The sequence below is a fragment of the Saccopteryx bilineata genome, chromosome X (assembly GCF_036850765.1).
Source record: "Saccopteryx bilineata isolate mSacBil1 chromosome X, mSacBil1_pri_phased_curated, whole genome shotgun sequence".
NCBI classification, from domain to species: domain Eukaryota; kingdom Metazoa; phylum Chordata; class Mammalia; order Chiroptera; family Emballonuridae; genus Saccopteryx; species Saccopteryx bilineata.
In genome coordinates this window covers 3703920-3726432 of record NC_089502.1, presented here as the reverse complement: position 1 = coordinate 3726432, position 22513 = coordinate 3703920, and the positions used below count along the sequence as shown (strand labels likewise).

At 37.3% G+C, this 22513-nt stretch overlaps 1 protein-coding gene across 5 annotated transcripts in view; it reads right to left on the bottom strand.

Annotated features, from left to right (window-relative positions):
* The window catches only part of FGF13 (fibroblast growth factor 13), a 767088-nt gene that overhangs the window by 153079 nt on the left and 591496 nt on the right, over window positions 1-22513 (bottom strand). The gene's annotated exons all lie outside the window — the stretch shown is intronic.

Sequence of the window (22513 nt, the reverse complement as noted above, 5' to 3'; positions counted from 1 at the left end):
AAGGAAAAATAAAACCCCAAACTAAATTGACATTCTTTTTATTTTTGTCCATGTAAGAGCAAATCTTTTGGTAAAAAAAATTCAAATGCAAATAGATATTCACTTATTCTGGAGCAAATGAGTCTTTCCCTTTGATCAGATTATATTCTTTTTCTGTGTGCCTCTGGGAAAACTTCCCTTGAGTCAGAGCAAAAGGAAATTTGTCTTGGGTCTGAATATTGTACCTATCAATGAATATTGAAGGTTTACTGACACACAGAAATAGCTATATTTATCTAGTCTCACCACTCATACGCAGTGCTACATGGAAAGGAAGATTATGTATACCCATAAGCATTCCGTAAACTTACATAATTTTTCTTAAGTTTCTCTGAATAATAAAAATTACCTTATGTTCACCCTATCCACTTTTCTGTCCACAACTAAGAGTATAACAGACAGCTGCAAACATTAGTCCCTCACAAAGGGATCTGGCCTCAAGCGAAATTGGTTTAAATGTAGGACAGAATTTCAGCAGTAGGCAAAGAATGGAAAAAATATGCTCTGCTCCGAAATGGAACATCCTCCCACAATCCCTGCCTGCAGCCTACAGCACAAGGGCTTGAACATCAGGAGCCCTCAGAATCCAAATGGGACAAAGAGCTTTTCCTCAGCAGGGCTGTCTTTCTGAAGGCGTGTCTTGTGCAGTTGTATAGGAGCCTGCTCTGTAAAAGAACCTGTGTTTGGTATCGTTCTTTGCAGTGATTGTTTAAAAAACATTTAAATTGAATTTATTGGGGTGACACTAGTTAACATAATTATACAGGTTTCAGGTGCCCAAGTCTACAACACATCCCTGTACTCTGTATTGTGTGTTCATAATCCCAAGTCAAGTCGTCATCCATTTATAACTCCATTTTAAAATTCTTAAAAATCTTTTCTAATAAAAGAAAAAATTTTGAACATTTTATTTTGCACTGGTCCCTGTAAATTATGTAGTCAGTCATGTCTCTTAAAAATCTATTTGTTAACCAATCAGTTATGCTTAGAAGAGCAGTTATGTTTCAGAGTGTGGCCAGGGTCTCTTTCCCATTGCCCTGTGACTGGGATGCCGAGCTAGTGCTCAGGCTACTAGGCACAGAGTTACATATGCTCAGATCTCTGTTTGCAAACCAAAATGGCTAATGGAAGAATTTAGGCTTCAGTGGACTTTTTATGCAGGACAGATGCTAACTTCCTTCAAACAAAAATAGCAAACCCTAATATGGAGGCAGTTTCTCTTGACCAATGTAAGAGCTTTTGAAAAAAAAGAATTTCTTAAAGGACAAAATTAAGTCATCTTAACATGAGTGGTCTTATCAGGTCTAGTCAAGAGACATACTCTTTCTTTTAGCTATGCCATAGTTTTCTGTGGTGCTGCAGGGGCTGCACTGGTCAGTGCAGTGAGGAAGGGGGTCCCCTGGGACAAAGGCAATTCAATATTGGATGTCTAGACTGCACAGAAATAAACACAGTGAGGATTGACATGGAGCCAAAGTGCAACACAGTTGAAATTTATTTCTGCTAACCTTCCCTTTCCCCCAAACTAATTTGCAGCCACTCAGGGTCTTTTTGATACTCAGAGCCTTTGTGGTGCTCTTTGTTTTAATTAGCTTGCAGGAGTTAAACCCCTATTAGGTTTGGCAGCCTTCTCAGTACCCAATACCTCTCTTACATTCCAGGTCTTCTTGTTTGCCTATTCCTCAATGTGGTTAATTTTGGTAAAGTGTTATGGAGGCAAGAAATCTTGATTAAGCTAATTGACACAAATTTGTAAATAAATGACAGCTTTAACAAAATTGCTCTTATTTTGGGGAAGAAAAAAACACCTTTTATTCCTATTAGTATCTTCTTGGATACTGTGACAATGCAGGAATTTTTTTGCAAAGAGAGAGAGAGACAGGGACAAATTTACTGTGATAGAAAATGATTTGAGAGGCATGGCGTCAGAGTAATGGTGGGGTTGGAACAAGATCTTCAACCAGAAACAGAAAAACCTATCCTTGGAGCCTCCAGATGTTTCACAATACACCCGAAGGTATGGTCGAGCGAAAAATTGGCTAATTATATAACCAAACCCTGAAGGAAATAGGGAGTAAAAAATGCTCTGCCTTCCTCACTAACCTAAACAGGGCGGCTTTCTCTGGGATCCATGAATATAGAAACTGAGGAGGGCAAAGGGGGTGAATAGATCCAAGCCGTAGCACAAATGGCCGAACCAGGCTGTGGCATGGAGATCCAAGCCAAGGAAAAACTGTGCCTGTGGCAACCTGGGCAATACTAGCTAACACTCGTGCCAAACCCAAACAAAGAAAGACAAGCGGGGCAGCCATTTTACCCGATCTCCTGGTCAGCGCGCACAGATACTGGGCGAGAGATTTCTTCCTAAGCCCCGGGAGTGGGTGCCCGTGTTACCCCACAGAGAGGCAGAGTCAGAGGCCTTTCTGTGGGCCAAAAGCGGAATCTCTGGGCAGGCCCAGCGCCCTGGGAAAGCCACGCATGGGAGGGAGCAAGAACTAATTCCAATGGTGAAACTTTTCCGTGCTGGTAGGAGATTCACTCAGAGTGAAAGGCGGCTGGCATCATATGCTGGTCTGCGCGTGCAGATAGTGAGCGAGAGATTCCTCCGAGTGCCTCAGCAGTGCGCGCCCATGTTATTGCACAGAGGGGCAGTCAGGGGCCTTTGTGTGGGCCAAAGCAAAATCTCGGGCGGCCCCAGTGCCTTGCAAAAGCCACGCACGGGGACGGAGCGAGAGCCAATTCCAACGCTGCAACTTTTCCATGCGGTTGGGGGTTTCTCTCAGAGCGTGAGACTGCTGGCCGGATATCCTGGTCTGTGCACGCAGATAGTGAGCGAGAGTTTCCTCCAAGCACCCCAGGAGGGGGTGCCCGCCTGTGTTACCGGACAGAGTGGCAGAGGCAGAGGTCTTTGAGTGGGTGGAAACCCCGCCTGAGTATGCTAGCAGCTCTGACTGACTGAGCCCTACTCAGAGCCCTGTGCTGAGTGGAAATAGAGTGAGGAGTTGCCAACTCTTTGAGCCTCTTACTATCCAGGCAGAGGCAGCAGCAACCCCATAGCTGGATTATCAGGTTACTAATTGAGGAAGGAAAGACTAGGAGAAAGGCTCCAGGAACACGGACTCTCTCACTGTCGGAGCCTATAAATGCTAATGAGCCTCGACTGCCAACGAGACTAAAGCACAATACATGACATCACCATAGAGACTTATCAACTGCAAACCTCTACCTGAGCGTGCCAAAGGGGCAGAACCCGGGGTACAGAGTCACCAACCAGGAAGAGGGAGAGAAAAGAAAAAGCAAGAAGATAACCTCTCAAAATCAAGAATAATCTGCAGACTTTATAACCTATCCCATTTTATTATATTTGTTCGTTTGTTTCTCTTATCTTCATTCTTTTTTTTTTACTTTTATTTTATTTTATTTTATTTATTCATTTTAGAAAGGAGAGAGAGAAACAGAGAGAGAGAAGGGGGAGGAGCAGGAAGCATCAACTCCCATATATGCCTTGACCAGGCAAGCCCAGGGTTTCAAACCGGCAACCTCAGCATTTCCAGGTCGACGGTTTATCCACTGCGCCAGCACAGGTCAGGCTTATCTTCATTCTTGATATTTTTTTTTTCCTCCTCCAATTTAGCCGATTAACTCTCTGCCGGTCTTACTCTCTCCTCTCCTTGAACTACACTACCCATAAGTGTTACATCTCTCATTATCTTTTCTCTCCTCTTCCTTTCTCTCTATGAGGGTTGCACTCCAAAACCCTTAACTTTCTCTCTCTCTCTCTCTCTCTCTCCTTTCTTTTTTCTTCTTTTAGTGGTTCCCTCTTTTTTTCTCTCTCTCTCTCTTTCTTTTCTCCCACTATATTAGTTTATTTCTTTCTCCTTTACATCTCCTCTCATTCAAACCTCAATAACAAAGAAATTATCTTATCTGGGACTCAAACTTATGTTTGTGGCATTTTGGGGGGTTTTTACTTCACCTTTTTAACTCACTAGCAGTGCGCCCATCCCTGGCTCTCCATTTTATCTAGTTCTTGTTCCACCAAATACAATAGCAATTCTTTAATTTGTCCCCCCATTTTTCTGTTTTCCTCTTATTCCTCTCATCATAACTCTTAGTCAATCAACACCTAAAAGCAAATCATTTTATTCTTGACCCAAATTTTTTCCTTATTTGCTTTTTGTGGGTCCATACCCCCTTCTTTTCTTTTCTTTTTTTTTTCATTTTTTTGCCCATTTATTACTTTTCCCCAATTCAAGCCCTCCATTACAGGCATTGTTATAATTCACAGTTCACCACAAGATTTTCTCAAGAAAGAGGGGAGAGGAGAGGAGAGGAAAAAAGGAGGGGGAATAATTTCCTTTTTTTAAATTTTTTATTTTATTTTATTTTTCTTTATTTGATTATTAATTTTTTTTGAAAAAAAATCTTTGATTTTTTTATTTTTTTAACTTTTTATTCTTTATTAAATCTTATTAATACTATCAAAAAAACCACCCTCAGATGCCATTAAGAAAGAGAAAATTGAATATCATGGATACAAAAGAAAGAGAGGTAACACAGCTTGATGAGGAAAAATCTATGGAGAAAAAATTTAATATATTGGAAACCTTGGAGCTAAATGACAGAGAATTCAAGATAGAAATCCTAAAAATCCTCCAAGATATACAAGAAAACACAGAAAGGCAGTTTAGGGAGCTCAGAAAACAACTCAATGAAAACAAAGAATATATGTCCAAGGAAATTGAAACTATAAAAACAAATCGAACAGAGATGAAAAACTCAATTCACGAGCTGAAAAATGAAGTAACAAGCTTAGCTAATAGAACAGGTCAGATAGAAAAGAGGATTAGTGAAATAGAAGACAAGCAACTTGAGGCACAACAGAGAGAAGAAGAAAGAGACTCAAAAATTAAAAAAAATGAGATAGCCCTACAAGAATTATCTGACTCCATCAAAAAGAATAACATAAGAATAATAGGTATATCAGAGGGAGAAAAGAGAGAAAATGGAATGGAGAACATACTCAAACAAATAATAGATGAGAACTTCCCAAGCTTGTGGAAAGAACTAAAGCCTCAAGTTCAAGAAGCAAACAGAACCCCGAGTTTTCTTAACCCCAACAAACCTACTCCAAGGCATATCATAATGAAATTGACACAAACCGACAGCAAAGAAAAAATTCTCAAGGCAGCCAGGGAAAAGAAGAATACAATATATAAAGGAAGACCCATTAGATTATCATCAGATTTCTCAGCAGAAACTCTACAGGCTAGAAGAGAGTGGACCCCAATATTTAAAATCCTGAAAGAGAGGAACTTTCAGCCACGAATACTATACCCATCAAAGCTATCCTTCAAATATGAAGGAGAAATAAAAACATTCACAGATACAGAAAAGATGAGGGAATTTATCATCAGAAAACCCCCACTCCAGGAGTTACTAAAGGGGGTTCTCCAATAAAGATACAAGAACAAAAAAAAAAACAGAGCCACAAGTAAAAACTCCAAGAAGAACACAATAAAACCAAATTTAAACTGTGACAACAACAAAAAGAAAGGGGGGGAGAAGATGGAGATTAACAGTAGCATAGGACGATGGAGTGCAAAAGTACTAAGAAAATAGTTTGCTACAATGAACAGGGTAGGGACCCTTTTCATTACTCAAAGGTAACCACCATTGAAAAAACCACCACAGAAGCACATGAGATAAAAAAGATAGCAACAGAGGAAAGATGTATGGAATACAACCAAATAAAAACAAAAGATAGAAAAACAAAAAAGAAGAATCAAACAAGACACAAAACTAACAGATAGCAAGATATGAAATGGCAATAGGGAACTCACAAGTGTCAATAATTACACTAAATATAAACGCATTAAAATCGCGAATAAAAGGGCACTGTGTAGCAGAATGGATTAAAAAAATCCAACTGTATGCTGCCTATAGGAAACTCATCTAAGTAACAAGAATAAAAACAAATTCAAAGTGAAAGGCTGGAAAACAATACTCCAAGCAAATAACATCTAAAAAAAAGCAGGTGTAGCAATACTCATATCAGATAATGCTGACTACATGGCAGGAAAAGTACTCAGAGATAAAAATGGCCATTTCATAATGGCTAAGGGGACACTGAATCAAGAAGACATAACAATTCTTAATATATATGCACCAAACCAAGGAGCACCAAAATATATAAGACAGCTACTTATTGACATTAAAACAAAAACTGACAAAAATACAATCGTACTTGGAGACCTCAATACACCGCTGATGGCTCTAAATAGGTAATCCAAACAGAGAATCAACAAAGATATAGTGGCCTTAAACAGAACACTAAAGCACCTGGATATGATAGACATCTACAGAACATTTTATCCCAAAGTGACTGAGTATACATTTTTCTCCAGTGTACATGGATCATTCTCAAGAATTGACCATATGTTGGGCCACAAAAACAACACCAGCAAATTCAAAAAAATCGAAGTTGTACCAAGTATATTTTCTGATCATAAAGCCTTGAAACTAGAATTCAACTGCAAGAAAGAGGAAAAAAATCCCACAAAAATGTGGAAACTAAACAACGTACTTTAAAAAAATGAATGGGTCAAAGAAGAAATAAGTGCAGAGATCAAAAGATATATACAGACTAATGAAAATGACAATACGACATATCAGAATCTATGGGATGCAGCAAAAGCAGTGATAGGAGGGAAGTTCATATCACTTCAGGCATATATGAACAAACAAGAGAGAGCCCAAGTGAACCACTTAACTTCCCACCTTAAGGAACTAGAAAAAGAAGAACAAAGAAAACCCAAAACCAGCCGAAGAAAGGAGGTAATAAAAATCAGAGCAGAAATAAATGAATTAGAGAACAGAAAAACTATAAAAAAAAATTAATAGAACAAGGAGCTGGTTCTTTGAAAACATCAACAAAATTGACAAAACCCTTGGCAAGACTTACCAAGGAAAAAAGAGAAAGAACTCATATAAACAAAATCCAAAATGAAAGAGGAGAAATCACCATGGACACCGTAGATATACAAAGAATTATTGTAGAATACTATGAAAAACTTTATGCCACTAAATTCAACAACCTAGAAGAAATGGATAAATTCCTAGAACAATACAACCTTCATAGACTGAGTAAAGAAGAAGCACAAAGCCTAAACAGACCTATCAGTAGAGACGAAATAGAAAAAACCATTAAAAACCTCCCCAAAAATAAAAGTCCAGGCACTGATGGCTATACCAGCGAATTTTATCAAACATTCAAAGAAGACTTGGTTCCTATTCTACTGAAAGTCTTCCAAAAAATTGAAGAAGAAGCAATACTTCCAAACACATTTTATGAGGCCAACATAACCCTCATACCAAAACCAGGCAAGGATGGCACAAAAAAAGAAAACTACAGACCAATATCTCTAATGAATACAGATGCTAAAATACTAAACAAAATACTAGCAAATCGAATACAACAACATATTAAAAAAATAATACATCATGATCGAGTGGGATTCATCCTAGAATCTCAAGGATGGTTCAACATACGTAAAACGGTTAATGTAATACACCATATCAACAAAACAAAGAACAAAAACCACATGATCTTATCAATAGACACAGAAAGACTTTTGATAAAATACAACACAATTTTATGTTTAAGACTCTCAACAAAATGGGTATAGAAGAAAAATATCTCAACATGATAAAGGCCATATATGATAAACCATCAGCTAACATCATATTAAATGGCACTAAACTGAAGGCTTTCCCCCTTAAATCAGGAACAAGACAGGGTTGTCCACTCTCTCCACTCTTATTTAATGTGGTACTAGAGGTTCTAGCCTGAGCAATCAGACAAGACAAAGAAATAAAAGGCATCCATATCGGAAAAGAAGAAGTAAAGGTATCACTTTTTGCAGATGATATGATCCTATACATCGAAAACCCCAAAGAATCCACAAAAAGACTACTAGAAACAATAAGCTAATACAGTAAGGTCGCAGGATACAAAATTAATATACAGAAGTCAATAGCCTTTCTATATGCCAACAATGAAACAATTGAGAACGAACTCAAAAGAATAATCCCCTTCACGATTACAACAAAAAAATAAAATACTTAGGAATAAACATAACAAAGAATGTAAAGGACTTATATAATGAAAACTATAAACCATTGTTAAGGGAAATCGAAAAAGATATAATGAGATGGAAGAATATACCTTGTTCTTGGTTAGGAAGAATAAATATAATCAAGATGGCTATATTACCCAAAGCAATATACAAATTTAATGCAATTCCCATCAAACTTCCAATGACGTTTTTTTAAAGAAATAGAGCAAAAAATCATCAGATTTATATGGAACTATAAAAAACCCTGAATAGCCAAAGCAATCCTAAAGAAAAAGAATGAAGCTGGGGGCATTACAATACCTGACTTCAAACTCTATTATAGGGCCATGACAATCAAAACAGCATGGTATTGGCAGAAAAAATAGACACTCAGACCAATGGAACAGAATAAAAAGTCCAGAAATAAAACCACATATATATAGTCAAATAATTTTTGATAAAGGGGCCAACAACACACAATGGAGAAAAGAAAGCCTCTTCAATAAATGGTGCTGGGAAAACTGGAAAGCCACATGCAAAAGAAATAAACTGGACTACAGTTTGTCCCCTTGTACAAAAATTAACGCAAAATGGATCAAAGATCTAAACATAAGACCTGAAACAATTAAGTACATAGAAGAAGACATAGGTACTCAACTCATGGAACTGGGTTTTAAAGAACATTTTATGATTTTGACTCCACAGGCAAGAGAAGTGAAGGTAAAAATTAATGAATGGGACTACAGCAGACTAAGAAGTTTTTGCTCAGCAAGAGAAACTGATAACAAAATATACAGAAAGCCAACTAAATGGGAAATGATATTTTCAAACAACAGCTCAGATAAGGGCCTAATATCCAAAATATACAAAGGACTCATAAAACTCAACAACAAACAAACAAACAATCCAATAAAAAAATGGGAAGAGGATATGAACAGACACTTCTCCCAGGAAGAGATACAAATGGCCAACAGATATATGAAAAGATGCTCATCTTCTTTAGCTATTAGAGAAATGCAAATCAAAACAGCAATGAGATACCACCTCACACCTGTTCGATTAGCTATTATTAGCAAGACAGGTAATAGCAAATGTTCGAGAAGCTGTGGAGAAAAAGGAACCCTCATTCACTGTTGGTGGGAATGTAAAGTAGTACAACCATTATGGAAGAAAGTATGGTGGTTCCTCAAAAAACTGAAAATAGAACTACCTTATGACCCAGCAATCCCTCTACTGGGTATATACCGCAAAAACTCAGAAACATTGATACATGAAGACACATGCAGCCCCATGTTTATTGCAGCATTGTTCACAGTGGCCAGGACATGGAAACAACCAAAAAGCCTGTCAGTAGATGACTGGATAAAGAAGATGTGGCACATATACACTATGGAATACTACTCAGCCATAAGAAATGATGACATCGGAACATTTACAGCAAAATGGTGGATCTTGATAACATGATACGAAGCGAAATAAGTAAATCAGAAAAAAACAGGAACTGCATTATTCCATATGTAGGTGGGACATAAAAGTGAAACTAAGAGACATTGATAAGAGTGTGGTGGTTACGGGGGGGGAGGTGGGAATGGGAGAGGGAAAGGGGGAGGGGGAGGGGCACAAAGAAAACAAGATAGAAGGTGACAGAGGACAATCTGACTTTGGGTGATGGGTATGCAACATAATTGAATGACAAGATAACCTGGACTTGTTATGTTTGAATATATGTATCCTGATTTATTGATGTCATCTCATTATAAAAATAAAATTATTATAAAAGAAAAAGAAAATGATTTGATTTTAGGTGATGGGTATACAACATAATGAAGAGTTTAAATTTATATAACTGTTTACCTGAAACCTATGTATTCTTATGGATCAATGTCACCCTGTCACTTTAATTTTCTAAATAAAAATTTAAAAAATAAATTTAAAAAAATAGAGAGAGAAATGGGAGAAAGAGATAGAGGGAAGGAGATAATAAGCATCAACTCGTAATTGCTTCAATTTAGTCATTTATTGATTGCTTCTCAGATGTTCCTTGACCACGGGACTCAAACTGAGCCAATGACCCCTTGCTCAAGGCAGTGATTTTGAACTTCAAGCCACTGACTTTTGGGCTTAAGACAGCAGCCTTGGGATCATACTGACGACCTCACATTCAATCTAGTGATTCAGTGTTCAAACTGGTATACTCATGTTCAAGCTGGCAAAAACACACTCAAGCCAGTGCCAGTGACCTTGGGACTTTGAACAGATTCTTCAGTATCTAGGCCCATGCTCTATCCACTAGCAACCACCAGTCAGGCAAATAGAATAATTTTAAACAATAGAAAGGCATAGACAATGGTAGTGCTCACCTGTTCTACTTTGCTTTCGGGTTATAGATTTGTGCTGATTCACTCCAGTGGCTTGGTGTACAACTCCTAAACCTACATGCCAGACTAATTGAGTTATCTGAATTCCCCAGACTCTTTGTACCTCCAAAAGTCTGTTCGTGATCTTTCCCCAACGTGAGATGACCTTCCTCCTTTGTCTGCCTACTTTCAAAGTAAACATCTTCTAGGAAGACTTTTTGGCCAGCCTCTTTATGCTTCTCAAGTTAATCATGGCCTCCTCGGTCCTTCCACTGTCCCAACACAAACTTCTATCATTGAACTATTACAACTGGATTGCATTAAGCTGTTCACATGATCCCTCAAATTACTGGACTATAAGTGGCTAGAGGGAAGGATCATGTGCAATCAGACAAGCTCCTATTTGTAAATAAACTCAATAGAGAATGATGTGTACTAATGATGAATGCACTGGAATCCTGAGACTGTGTGGCTACCATAATTGTGACAAATAAATATTCATAGGTTGTCAGGTATAATGTTACATTCATTAGTCATTGTAGGCAAGGGCTGCATGGGCAGTCTTCACTTACTTTACAAAGATTTTAAATCAGATAGAATCAATACTGGGATTAGCAATCAGTGCTGTGTCACTCACTCTCCCCAATAAATGATATTTATTTCTGCCAACTCTCTCTTTCTGCCCATCTACCAATCGTATTCTCTGAAGTTACGATCTATAATCTGCCCCTATAAGCAAAGTCCAACTAAACAGCAGTTGACAAATCTAGTTTACTCTTTGGTGAGTGGCCTTTCATTCCAGTTTTCAAAACTTTCATTGCACTGTGGTCAAGTGGCCTGAATAAGCTTCTTTCCTTCCTTGAGGCCTCAATCAATACTCTGTCCTCCTTTTATAGCCCAGACACATCAAAAGCAATAATGTCTATTATTTAATCATTTCCCATTAAAATGCAAAGCTCTGTCTCCAGGCCCCCTTGACAGTTTAATTGTTTTAAAATGTCTGCATAAACTGATATAAACAGATTTGTAGTACATTGTTTATTTGCTCTGCCACCATGGCCTCTTGGATAATTAACAAAGAGCATTTTGCCAAAATTGTACATCTTGGCTCCACTGACCTCCTATTTTGGGAAGAATTTTTGAGAGTAAGGATAGATATGTTTTCATTAAAAATCACCAATGAGTTGAAATTTATTAAAATCCTGTACACTGATGTTTACAGCAGCTTTATTCATAATCATCAAAACCTGGAAACAACCAAATGTCCTTCAGTAAGTAAGTACATAAATAAACTGTGGCACTTACAGACTATGGAAAATTATTCTGAACTAAACATAAATTAACTATAGTGCTATGAAATGACATGTAGGAACTCTTAATGCATATTACTGGGTGAAATAAGCTAATCTGAAAAGGCTACATACTGTGTGATTCCAACTATATGACATTCTGGAAAAAGCAAAACCATTGAGACAGTAAAGTGGTTGCTAGGGATAAGAGAGGAGATGAGAGAGAAAGGGATGAATAGGCAAAGCAAAGAGAATTTTTAGGGCAGTGAAAATACTCTGCATTATACCATAATTATATTTTCATGTCATACATTTGTCTAAACCAATAAATGTACATGTCAAGAGTGAACCCTAATGTAAACTATGGACTTTGGGTGATTTTGATGTGTCAGTGTATAATTTCATGAATTATAAGAAATGGCCCACACTGGTGGGGGAACATTGTACATGTGTGGAGACAGCTACATGGAAAATCTCTGAACCTGCTATTCAATTTTGCTATGAATCTAAAACTGCTCTAAAAATATCTGTTTAAAAAACAATAAATGTGTATCTTACATATTCCAGGAGTACATGTTTCCTCACTGAATCATTATGACAACCCTATAAAATTTCCTTTGCTTCACTTTTTGTTTTTTCAGGTGTAGAACTCAGACTAAAAGAGGTGAAGTTTCTTGCTCAAGATTACATAGCTGGAAATTAGCTGAAATGTTGTTAAGAGTTTCAAAAGCTTGCTAAGTGGTTAAACTGGATACCCTTTATGGTTTCTTCCAACACAGAGCTTTCATGATTATGTGTCCTCTTCTTCCATAAAGCATTCATCAGTTTATCCAACTGCTTGAAGTCCATCAGCAAGGCTCATATCACAAATATCCTATAATACTAATGAGTTCTAGGGAGGAAAATAAATGCTTCACAGAAAACCCCTCACCCCAAGCACATGAAGGGAACCACTGTTATCAACTACCACAGGCTGCACCTCTCTCATTTTTTTTCTGAGGGTAAGAATATCATAAAATCATCCAGGAGGATCCCTCCCCCTCCTTTCTGTATAAACAAGACTCAGCTTATATATTAGTCCATTGTTTACTCTGCCCACAACTCAAATCCCAGTCAGCATCGCCAAGGCCCTTAAGTACAAAGGCATAAACAAAGTCTTGGATATTCTTAGCAATGGTATCTAATGGGGTATTTTTTTAATTGATTGATTTTAGAGAGAGAGGAAGGAAGAGAAAGAGATAGGTGGATAGAGAGAGAGAAGAACATTAATTTTTTCCTGTATGTGGCCTGACCAGGGATCAAACAGGCACCTTTATGTTTCAGGACAATACTCTAACCAACTGAAGTATCCAGCCAGGGTTAACTGGGTATCTTAATGTAACAGCCACAATTGTGCAAAAAGACAGGTGGGATTAGGGTTAAATTCATAGAAAGTTCTTAAGGCAGTGCCTGGCACACTGTGAGCAGTCAAAAAAAATTAGTTTTCTTCTCTTCCCCTTAGTCTCTTCTTGCCTGTTTGCTTGAATCATTGTAATCTCATCATTACCCTCCTTGTCATTTTTGCAGCATTTTGAGGGAAAATGATCAATAATCAAGCATTCCACGAACATTAACTAACTCCTGAAAATTAACCTTTGCACAATGTATCTGTGCCATATGCAAGATACAAGCATTCCACGAACATTAACTAACTCCTGAAAATTAACCTTTGCACAATGTATCTGTGCCATATGCAAGAGATACACATGAAAAATATACACATTCCCACAGAGTTCAGATTCTAATAGAGAAGATAAACATAAATATAGCTCAAAAATATCACTCGAAATGCAAAGACATAAGGGATATACTGAAAGTAGAAACTAAATACACGATGTTGAAAACAAGATTCAGAGATGACATTAGAGTAATGGCAGAATGAGAGATACTGGTACTCCTGATTTCTCGCTTGGAATTTCAACAACTTGAACAACTATAACACAGCAAAGAAGACCCAGCTAGGCTTGCAGGCATGCCTGAGGGATCCACACACCAAATGGACTAAAGATGGGATGGGGTGAAAAAGGGGGCAGAAAATAAAATGTAAACAAAGTGGACTTTGCAGAGGGGAGGAGACAAAACTGGAGTGATTGGGATTTTGTTTTGTTTTATTTTTCTCTGTTGGACTACTTGGAAGAGGGAAGCTCAGGCTCTTTGGGATTTATCTGAGGGGTACAGAGAAGGAAACTTGGAGTGAAAAACCAAGGCGGCCAGAGCACAGGGTCATGGCCAGTGTTCCCATGGTCTGCCTGTAGCTCACACTTGGAAGAGACAGAGAAAGCTAGTGTGGTCCCCTAGCCTCCCAGATCCTGCTTCCATCACCTCACAGTATGGAGAATGGCAGAGACTAACCTCACAGCTGTCTCTCCAAAGTCACTATCTCCCCTGAAGAACAGAGGTGTTCCATGTCTGGTCCCCGGGTCAATTGAGACATAGGAGAAAGTGCCTGAGATTGCCATTGTTAGAACCAAAAAGCCAGGAGCTGAAGCTGTAAAGCCTAATATATAAAGCTGAGGCCTTAAAACACTCATAACACTATATATCAACATGACTTTGTCCCCACCTATATCATTATGACAGCAACCCCAAGATTTCAGCAAACAACCCAGGAATTTCAAAGGGCTAAAACTTGTAATACTGTGATACCTACTAGAAGAAACCTCTCAAAACCAAAATTTCTTTTTCTTTTTCTTTTTGCCTTTTATCTTTTTTCTTCTGATTCTTTTATCTCCTTTTCATTTTTGAATTCCATTTCTTTAATTTTTATATTTTTAATCTTACTGTTTTGTGTTTTGTTTTTTATTATTTTGGCTTTCAATCTTTTGTCCTGCAGATTTTCTTTACTTGTAATAATTTTTTTAAAAAAATTATATATTTTATTGTATTTTTAAATTTTTTTCAATGTTTTAGTTGTTTTTTTGTTAAGGTTCTTAACTATTTCACTCTTGCCTGACCTGGTGGTGATGCAGTGAATAGAGCATCAGACTGGAATGCAGAAGGCCAAGGCTCAAAACTCTGAATGTGGACTCATCTGGCTTGAGTGAGAGCTCACCAGCTTGTGTGCAGGGTCACTATATTGAGTGTGGGATCATAGACATTACCCCATAGTTGCTGGCTTTAGTCCAAAGATTGCTGGCTTGAAGCCCAAGGTTGCTGAATTGAGCTAAAGGTAGCTGGCTTGAGCAAGAGATCACTAGTTCTTCTGGAGCCCCTAGGTCAAGGCACATATGAGAAAGCAGTCAATAAACAACTAAGGAGCCACCACAAAGAATTGATGTTTTCATCTCTTTCCCTTCCTGTCTGTCTGACCCTATCTGTCTCTTTCTCTATATCTCTCTTTGTCTCTGTCACAAAAAAAGCAATACCACTTTCAAATGCTATCAAGGAAGACAAAATTAATTACCATGGCTACACAAGACAGAGATGTATTTCAGGAAGAAAATAAAAAATCCCAAGAAAAACAATCTCAACCACATGGAAGACTTGGATTTAAATGATAAAGAATTCAAAATTGAAGTTCTGAAAATTCTCAATGAGATGTGAGAAGACACCAATAAGCAAATTAGTGAGCTCAGAAAACAAATTAGTGAATAATACGAATACCTCACAAAGGAGACTAAAACTTTAAAAACATAGATGAAGAACTCAATACATGAATTTAAGACTGAGATTGCAGGTTTAGATAATAGAACATACCAGATAGAGAAAAGAATCAGTGGCATCAAAGACAGGCAACTAGAGACACTACAGAGAGAAGAGGAGAGAGACTCATGGATATAAAAAACTGAGAGAGCACTACATGAATTGTTTGAATCCATCAGAAAGAAAAATATAACAATAATGGGTATATAAGAAGAAGAGGAGAGGGAGAAAGGAATGGAGAGCTTATTCAAACAAATAATTAAAGAGAATTTCCCAAACCTATGGAAAGCGTTCGAGCCTTGAATCCAAGAAGAAAACAAAACGCCAAATTAGTGCTACCCAAACAGACCTACTCCAAGGCACATTATAATAAAATTGTCAAAAATCAATGACAAATTAAGAATCCTCAAGGCAGTTAGGGAAAAGAAGACCTTAACATATAAAGGAAAACTCATTAGGTTATCTGCAGACTTCTTAGCAGAAACTCAATAAGCCAGAAGAGAACAGACGAAAACATTCAAAGTACTGAAAGAGTAATTTAAATGTTCATATTTGAAGGATAATCCATCAAAGTTATCCTTCAAATATGAAGGAAAAATAAAAACTTTTCCAGACATACAGAAGCTGAGGAAATTTATCACCAAAAAACCTCCTTGAAGGAAATACTCAAGGGATTATTTGTCCAGACTCAAAGAATGAAATAAATCAAAGCTACAAGTAAAAGCTTCAACAAGGTCACAATAAAAACAAAGATAATCTGTGACAACAATAAAAAAAAGGGGAGAGGATAAAAATATGCAGTGCCAAAGGAAGATGAACAAAGTACTCGTGTACATATGAACGCTTTTATCTTAACTTAATGGTAACCATCCATGAAAAAGCCACTACTGAAACATGTAGCTTAAAGAGGAAACAGGGAAAGAAGTACAGAATACCACCAAACAAACACACACAAAAAGAGAAGAACCAAACAAGACAGAGCTACCAAAAAACAGAACATAAAATGACTATAAGAAATCCTCAAGTGTCAATAATTTTCCTAAATGTAAGTGGACTGAACTCACCAATAAAGAGGCATAGAGGAGCAGATTGGATCAAAAAGTAAAACCCAACCATATGCTGCCTTCAAGAGACACATCTAAGCAACAGGGACAAAAGCACATTCAAAGTGAAAGGTTGGAAAACAATTCTCCAAAAAAATAATATCCAAAGAAAAGCAGATATAGCTATATACACATCTGACAATGCATACTTCAAAATGACAGAGGTAACCACAGTGATAGACATTTCATAATGATAGAGGGGACAGTGTATCAAGAAGATATAACACTTTTTATTATATACACACTGAATAAGGGAGCACCAAAATATGTAAGACATCTACTAACTGATCCTAAAATACAAGCAGACAAAAAACAATCACACTTGAAGATTACATTCTTTTTTTGTGACAGAGACAGAGGAACAGAGAAAGGGACAGATAGGGGCAGGCATAAAGGAAGGGAGAGATGAGAAGCATCAATTCTTTGTTGTGGCTCTTTATAGCAGCTCCTTAGTTGTTCATTGATTGCTTCCTAGTATGTGTCTTGACCAGGGGGCTATAGCAGAGCTCGTGACCCCTTGCTCAAGCCAGTGAACTTGAACTCAAGCCAGCGACTTTGGGCTTCAAGCCAGCAATCTTTAGGTTCAAGCCAGTGATCATGGGATCATGTCTATGATCCCACACTCAAGCCAGTGTCCCTACACTCAAGCTGGTGAGCCAGCACTCAAGCTGGATGAGCCTGAGTTCAAGCTGGCGACCTTGTGATTTTGAACTTGGACCTTCTGTGTCCTAGTCTGATACTCTTCCACTGTGCCACCACCTCGCCAGGATACACTTGGAGATTTCAATACAACATTGACAACATTAGATAGAACATTGAAACAAAATCAATAAAAAAAAATAATGGCCTTAAATGACACTGTAGATCATTTGGACATAATAGTCATTTCATCCCAAAATGTCAGATTATACATTCTTCTCCAGTGTGCATGGAACATTCTCAAAGACAGACTACATGTTGGGACACAAAACTAACATCAACAGATCCAGGAAAACTGAAATTATACTAAGTAAATTTCTGATTCTAAAGCTTTGAAATCAGAATACAACTGTAAATAGGAAGTATGGCAATCCATAAGAATGTGGAAATAAAACTACATACTTCTAAAAAATGACAGGGTCAAAGAAGAAATAAAAGCAGAGAAGAAAAAATATATACAGGCCCTGGCCAGCTGGTTCAGTAGTAGAGCATCTGCCTGGCAAGTGGAAGTCCTGGGTTTGATTCCTGCCCAGGGCACATAGGAGAAGTGCCCATCTGCTCCTCCACCCTTCCCTCTCTCCTCTCTCTCTGTCTCTCTCTTCCTCTCCCATAGCAAAGGCTCCATTGGAGCAAAAGTTGGCCCAGGGACTGAGTTCGGCTCCATGGCCTCTACCTCAGGTGCTAAAATGGCTCCGGTTGCAACGGAACAATGGCAGAGCATTGCTCACTGGTGGGCATACCTGATGGATCCTGGTTGGGTGCATGCAGGAGTCTGTCTCTCTGCCTCCCTGCTTTTCACTTCAGAAAACTTAAAAAAAAGACACACACACATATAAATGAAAATGACAGCACAACATATCAAAATTTCTGAAATGCAGGAAAAGCAGTAATAAGAGGGAAGTTTATGTCATTACAGGCTTGTATCAGGAAACAAGAGTGATCACAAGTAAGCAACCTAACATGACATTTATGGAACTAGAAGAAGAAGAACAAGGCAACCCAAAGTCAGCATAAGAAAGGAAATATTAAAAACTAAAGCAGAACTAAATGATATAGAGAACAAAAACAATAGAAAAAATTAATATAACAAAGAGCTGGTTCTTTGAAAAGATAAATAAAATCAACAAACTACTGATTAGACTCACTAAGAAAAAAAGAAGAATGACTAACATAAACAAAACCCAAAATGAAAGAGGAGATATTACTACAGACATCTTAGATATACAAAAGATAATGGTAGAATATTATGAAAAAGTGTATGCCACCAAATTCAACAACCTAGAGCAGTGGTTCTCAATCTTTCTAATGCCGTGACCCCACAATACAGTTCCTTATGTTGCGGTGACCCCAAACCAAAAAATAATTTTGGTGGCTACTTCATAACTGTAATTTTGCTACAGTTATGATTCGGAATGTAAATACCTGATATGCATTATGTATTTTCCAATGGCTTTAGGCGACCCCACTGGGGTTGCGACCCACAGGTTGAGAACCGCTGACCTAGAGGAAATGGATAAATTCCTAGAACTATACAATCTTCCTAGACTGAGTTATAAAGAAGTGGAAAACCTAAATACAGACATGAACAGGGAATAAATGGAAATAGGCAACATAAAATGCCCCAATAATAAAAGTCCAGGACCAGATAGTTACACTGGTGAATTCTAACAAACATTTAAAAATTTGGTACTTTTCCTTCTCAGAGTCTTCCAAAAAATAGAAGCAGCAATATTTCCCAATACATTCTATGAGGCCAACATAATGCTCACACAAAGGCCAGGCAAGGACAACTCAAAAAGGGAACTACAGACCAATATTTCTAATGGATACAGATGCAAAAATCCTAAATAAAATATAAGCAAATTGAATACAACAATACATTAAAAAATAATATATCACATTCAAGTGGGATTCATTCCAGGAGCATAAGGATTGTTCAACATATAAAAATCGATCAACGTAATACATCACATCAACACAACAAAGAACAAAAACTATATGACCTTATCAATAGACTCAGAAAATGTATTCAATAAGATAAAACATTCATTTATGTTTAAACACTAAATAAAATTGTAATAGAAGTAAAGTACCTCAACATAATAAAGGCCATATATAACAAACCGTCAGCTAATATCATACATAAATGGTGAAAAAATGAAGGATTTTTCTTTTAAAATAAGGAACAAGACAAGGCTGCCCACTCTCTCCACACTTATTCAGCATAATTCTGGAAGTTTTAGCCACAGCAATCTGGCAAGAGAGAGAAATAAAAAGCATCCATATTGGAAAATAAGAAATAAAGGTATCACTTTTTTGCAGATGACATGATCCTGTATATAAAAAATCCCAAATACTCTATCAAAAACCAATTATAAACAATAAACCAATACAGTGAAGTCACAGGATACAAAATCAATATAGAAAAGTCCACTGCTTTTCTATATGCCAACAATGAAACTTTGGAAAATGAACTAAAAACAAAAAACAAAAAACAATTCCTTTTACAACTGCAACAACAACAACAACAAAAATAAAGTACATAGTAACAAACTTAACAAAGGATGTGAAGGATTTATATACTGAAAAGTACAATATATTATTGAAAGAAATTGAAAAAGACACAATGAAACAGAAAAATAGTCCATGTTCATGGATTGGAATAATCAACATAATTAAAATGGCCATATAACCAAAAATAATATACAAATTTAATGCAATCCCTATCAAAATTCCAGTGATTCTAAAGAAATAGAACAGAAAAATTTTCAAGTTTGTATGGAATCATAAAAATCCCTTCAAAGCAATCCCGAAGAAAAAGAATGAAGGTGGAGTTACCACACTGCCTGACTTCAAATGATACAAAGCCACAATAATAATAAAAAAAAAACATGGTATTGATTGAAAAACAGATGTACAGACCAGTGGAATAGAATCAAGAGCCCAGAAATAAAACCACATATATATGGTCAAATAATCTTTTAGAAAGGAGCCAAAAACACACAATTGAGAAAAAAAGCCTCTTCAATAAATGATGCTAGGAAAATTGGAATACTACATGGAAAAGAATGAACCTTGACAACAGTTTGTCCCTCTGCACAAAAACTAATTCCAAATGAATCAAAGGCCTAAATGTATGTCCTGAAACTATAGATTACATAGCACAAAACATAGGTACTAAGCTCACAGACCTTGGCCATAGAGAACAATGTGTGAATCTGACCTCAATGGCAAGGGAAGTAAGGCAACAATAAATGGATGTAACTATGCCAAACTAAATGGGAGATGAAATTTGCCAACAGCAGCTCTGAGAAGGGGTTAATATTCAAAATATATAAAGAACTCAGAAAGCTCAGCAACAAGCAAACAATCCAATTAAAAAATGGGGCCATGACCTGAACAGCCACTTCTCCCAAGGAAACATACAAATAGCGAATAGATGTATGCAGATATGTTCATCATCACTAGCTATTTGAGAAATGCAAATCAAACTACAGTGAGATACCACCTCATACCTGTTAGATTGGTTATTATCAACAAGATAGGTAAGAACAAATTTTGGAGAGGCTGTCGAAAAAAGGAACTCTCATTCACTGCTGGTGGGAATGTAAATTAGTACAAAAGTATGGCAGTTCTTCAAAAAATTAAGAATAGAATGACCATATGACCATATCCTTTTTCTGGGTGTCTACTTCAAAAATTCGAAAACATTGGTATGTAAGGACACATGTACTCCCATGTTCATAGCAGCATTGTTCACAGTGGCCAAGACATGGAAACAACCAAAGTGGACTTCAATAGAGGACTGTGTAAAGAATATGCTGTACATATATACAATGGAATCCTAAGCAGCCATAAGAAATGATGACATAGTGACATTTATGACAACATGGGTTGAACTTGAAAACATTATATTGAGTGAAATAAGTAATTCAATAAAAGCTAAGAACTGTATGATTTCACACATAGGTGGGATATAAAACTGAGACCTATGGACATAGATAAAAGTGCAGTGGCTACCAGGGAGAAGTGAACATGAGGAAGGGGGAAGGGGACTTGAGTGAATGGGGAGAGGTGAGTGGGTGGGGAGATGTTGTAAAGAGAGACAAATATAAGGTGACAGAAAATGACTTGACTTTCGGTGATGGGTGTACAACATAATCCACAGTTCAAATGCTGAAGAGCCCTGGTCAGTTGGCTCAGTGGTAGAACATCAGTTCGGTGTGTGGAAGTCCCAAGTTCGACTCCTGATCAGGGCACACAGAAGAAGCACCAATCTGCTTCTCCACCCTTCCCCCTCTCCTTTCTCTCTGTCTCTCTCTCCCCCTCCTGCAGCGAAGGCTCCATTGGAGCAAGTTGGCTCCATGACCTCTGCCTCAGATGCTAGAATGGTTCTGGTTGCAACTGAGCAAGAGCCCCAGATGGGCAGAGCATCGCCCCATAGCAGGCTTGCCAGATGGATCTTAGTCCAGCACATGCAGGAGTCCGTCTCTCTGCCTCTCCACTCCTCACTTCAGAAAAATACAAAAACAATAAAAACAAATGCAATAGAAATGTTCACCTGGAAGCTATGTACTCTTATTTTTCAATGTCATCCTATTAAAGTTAACTTTCTAAATAAAATTAAAAAATTAAAAAAGAGACATTACAAAAATATTAAAAAATATATTGATGCGAATGGGAAAAAAAGAAAACAAGATTAAAGTTACCTAAATTGCTGATGATACAAATTACAATTCCTCAAATATTGACTGTGTTTTGTGTGTTACTCCATCATCGTCTCATAGAATTAAAACTGAACAGAAGCTTATACCACTGCATCTGTTGGCTCTTACTATTAAGAGCTAACAGATAGCCCACCTCTGATACTCGAACAAATCTCCTATAATAGTCTGTTCTATGTCAGGGTTTAAAAGCAAGATAGTACACATTTCTATTCTGCTCAGTTCTGCTCTGACATAATAGTACATAACACCTTATTTTTTTTTATGAAGAAATTCCAGATATATCACAAGTCATGCATCTTTAAACTCAATGCCTGTATCTTTTAAGGATGCTGGAAGCTGCCCTGGCCAGATAGTTTAGTTCATTAGAACACTGGTTTTCAACTATTTTATACTTGGGGAAATATGATAAGAGAATTATTTCAGAGATTGCTAAAGCAAAAATCACCCATAGCATTTTCAAATTTAATCAAGATCATTGGGTCTGTAATATTCATACAATAT